The 4,268-nt window shown below is 32.4% G+C and overlaps 1 long non-coding RNA gene across 1 annotated transcript; it reads right to left on the bottom strand.

Annotated features, from left to right (window-relative positions):
* Positions 1 to 994: 994 nt before the first annotated feature.
* LOC105570438 lies at positions 995 to 3,695 on the bottom strand. Its single transcript, XR_001009583.1, has 2 exons — positions 3,292 to 3,695; positions 995 to 3,053 (listed from the first exon to the last, which is right to left on the bottom strand). It is a non-coding gene; the product is annotated as an uncharacterized LOC105570438 (long non-coding RNA).
* Between the last annotated feature and the right edge of the window lie 573 nt (positions 3,696 to 4,268).

Consider the following 4,268-nt stretch of genomic DNA (forward strand, 5'->3'; position numbering starts at 1 on the left):
GAAACACACTGTATACATTGTTTAAGTATTGGTGCTAAATGTTGCAGAATAAATTCAAGTTTTTATAAGGTACAAAACTATGTTTTTATAAGGTAGTAATTTTCAAGCTCACAAAAGTATCTCATTAAAATTTTATTTATTATTGGCCAAAAGCTGACATACATGACATCAACATACATGACCCGACCTTTGGATTTCTACGTTTCGATTAGATACATATCTCATCAACATATGTATATTGATGAGATATGTATCTAATCGAAACGTAGAAATCCAAAGGTCGGGAAATGTGCTTGTTACATATCATTTTGATGTCATGTATGTCAGCTTTTGGCCAATAATAAATAAAATTTTAATGAGATACTTTGTGAGCTTGAAAATTACTACCTTATAAAAACATAGTTTTGTACCTTATAAAAACTTGAATTTATTCTGCAACATTTAGCACCAATACTTAAACAATGTATATAATTGCCACATTTATATGTCTCTGCTTTTTGGCTTGCATTAATGCTAATATGTTCTGGAGAAATTATTATACATATAGAATAGCCGTATACTGTTTATTTACGGAAAGGAATCTACTACATATAGGAAACAGTCGTACCTCCTTATGACGAATTCAGACATAATATATTCGAATGATAGAGCCGAATTTCCATCATTCTATCGGACAATGTTTGAATATTGCGAAGGCATCTCGCAACTCGCGAACAATCTTAAGACCAAAAATTAACCTTTGCTCGACGTGAACAGAACAAGTTGTCTTGCAGTAAGTACAATTTTACGTTCTTTTTGTTGTTAACTCGATTCGAACAAGGAATACACGAATGTAATTTAATTACATGAATGTAATTAAGTTACGTGATGTAATTTAATTACTTTGAGCATCAATTACTTGGGCATCAATTACAAATGCTCAAAGTAATTAGTAATTGAATGGAACTTAAATACAAATGCTGAAAGTAATGGGTAATTAAATGGATTTCAATTACAAGTAGTAAAAGTAATTTGTAATTAAATGTGTAATTTGAAGACAAAAGTAATTACTGCCGCCCATCTCTGTATACAATTGATATAACGTATAAAATAATATCTATTTGGTACATAATCTTACTTTTTTCATGTCTATAATATTACTTTTTTCATGCCTTCGTCCTAAGGCTGATATTACATTTGCCGTACGATAATTATATCAGCCTAACGATGTCATGTTTTACATGTTTAGGTTAAATGATTGAGATACAATCCTGCATATCAATAACATATTACGTAACTTAAGCAGTGGAAAAATTAACCGGGAATTGACGGAAAAGGTGATATTAATATCACGTATCATAATAGAATTAATATAAACATATTCATTCAGAAATTTGGTAGTCCAACAGTACACATGTCCACATAAACGTTCATTAAATTTGTAATATAACTCTTCTTCCTTCTCGGAACTTCACTGTATAAATTTGATTAAGAGACAAAATAACAAAACAAGCTATAAATGCGGTCGACAGTTTTATTTGTCACTGAAGTGATAAAAAGCTGATATTATTGAAATTTTATAAATCCTATGTACAGATTTTTCAGGCAAATAAAATACAGAGCTACTTGTTACACTTATCGCAAATCACAAAACATGATAAAAGAAAAAAGTTCTATAATACTTTCGCTGCATGCAGCAAAAAGCATTTCAGATTACAAGATAGAATTGAGAATGGATCGAAATTTACCATAGCAGAGCAAAGTTGATTGAACACCAGTTTTATTGTAACCTCAATGTTCATCCGCATATCACGGGCTCAATGAAATCTGTTGTTATTTCGATACCACGTTACGAAACTCTGATGGCGAAGCCAGTTAAATATAAAATCTCGCTTAAAGGAGGCCCGTTTCATGTATATCGACTTACGCACACTGTCACAATGTTTAACTCTAAGTCGATCCACATCTCTAGTCTTTTAGTTGAGAGCACTAGATGTAGAAGCTCTTCTCTACATTTATGTAGCTTAATTTGTTATTAACATTCTGCCACAGTAGTGACAGTATTCGAAATATATGATAAAGCACTTAATGTGTGCACTTTATAGTTTTTGCTAACACAACACTTCTACATCTAGTGCTCTCAACTAAAAGACTGGAAATGTGGGTCATATTGAAGTTGAATATTGTGACAGTGTGCATAACTCGATATACATGAAGCGGGCCTCTTTTAAGCGAGATTTTATTTTTAACTGGCTTCGCTATCAGAGTCTTGTAACGTGGCATCGAAATAACACCAAATTTCATTAAGCCGTGATATACGGGTGAACATTGAGGTTGTAATGAAACTGGGATTCAATAAATTTTGCTCTGATATGATAAATTTCGATCCATTCTCAATTTTATCCAGTAACCTGAAATGTTTTTTGCTACATGCAGCGAAAGTATTATAAAACTTTTTTCTTTTATCATGTTTTGTGTTTTGCGATAAGTGTAACAAGTAGCCTCGTATTTTCTTTGCCTGAAAAATCTGTACATAAAATTTATAAAATTTCAATAATATCGGCTTTGTATCACTTCAGTGACAAATAAAACTGTCGACCGCATTTATTGCACGTTTGGTTATTCTGTTTCTTTTTTGAACTTATGCAGTGAAGTTTCGAGAAGGAAATAGAGTTATGTTGCAAATTTAATGAACGTTTATGTAGACATGTGTACTATTGGACTACCAAAGTTTTGAATGAATATTTATATTAATTGTATTATGACACATGATATTAATATCATCTTTTCCGCAAATTCCCGGTTAATTTTCCCACTGTTTAAGTTACGTAATATGTTATTGATGTGCATGAGTGTATCATTTAACCTGAACATGTGAAACATGACATCGTTAGGCTGATATAATTATCGTACGGCAAATGTAATATCAGCCTTAGGACGAAGGCATGAAAAAAGTAATATTATAGACATGAAAAAAGTAAGATTATGTACCAAACAGATATTATTTTATACGTTATATCAAATGTATATGTACATTTACACTATTTACGAAAGGGCAGTTTCCAGGACCTATCCTACTACATGGCATTCATCAAAGTTTTTGATAATATAACGCGCCCGTTTTCTGTTTGGAATTATTGTGCGTAATAAAACATTCGTGCTACTGAGAAACCATACTATATACGCACAATTATTCGAAACTGTGGCGTTATATAATGAAAAACTTTGACGAATCCTATACTATAGTCGGACAAGTCCTGAAAACTGCCCTTTCACATTCTGTATGTGAAAGGGCAGTTTCCAGGACCTAACCTACTACATGGCATTCGTCAAAGGTTTCGATAATATAACACGGCCGTTTTCTGGTCGGAATTATTGTGCGTAATAAAACATTCGTTATACTGAGAAACCATGCTATATACGCACAATTATTCGAAACAGTGGCGTTATATAATGAAAACCTTTGATTTTCATAATACAACGCCACTGTTTCGAATAATTGTGCGTATATGGTATGGTTTTCGCGGTAGCACAAATGTTTTATTACGCACGATAATTCCGATCAGAAAACGGCCGTGTTATATTATCAAAAACTTTGACAAATGCCACGTAGTGGGATAGGTCCTGGAAACTGCTCTTTCGTAAATAGTGTAAATGTACATATACATTTGATATAACGTATAAAATAATATCTGTTTGGTACTAAGTATGTATAATATTACTTTTTTTCATGTCTTTGTCCTAAGGCTGATATTACATTTATCGTACGCTGATTATAAATGTATAAATGTGTATAAATAATATGCTTATGTTTGTAGCTCGTCGCTAGTAGTCCGTGTTTTTAAATATAAACAAAATTTTACTGGAAATTAGTAACATGTCCTGAAAAATGTCAATATATAATACAAACGGCATGTGAATATATTATATATTAAAAGGTGGATTTCAGGACAGCTCTATTTTATGTCCAATGGTAGTTCTCGGGACGTCCTGCAAACTGCCGTTGGACATAGAAATATTTTCGGGACAGTCCTGAAAACCAACAAAAGTCCTGAAAACTGCTATTATGTTCCACAAAATGTCCCGAAAGCTGCCTCTGGACATACATACAAAAATATGTCGCGCGCACGCTAGAGAGAGAGAGAGAGGCGTACACCACACACAACAATTGTACACAATTATAAATAAGCAATTTTTGACATTACAATTTGTTTCATCTAAAACAATGTCTAAATGTATAAAGTTATACAGAACTGTGTAGAATTGTAAATTTGAACGCATGCCACACA

The sequence above is a fragment of the Vollenhovia emeryi genome, unplaced genomic scaffold (genome assembly GCF_000949405.1).
Source record: "Vollenhovia emeryi isolate VEMERY1.0 unplaced genomic scaffold, V.emery_V1.0 DF942036.1, whole genome shotgun sequence".
In the NCBI taxonomy this organism is placed as follows: Eukaryota; Metazoa; Arthropoda; class Insecta; order Hymenoptera; family Formicidae; genus Vollenhovia; species Vollenhovia emeryi.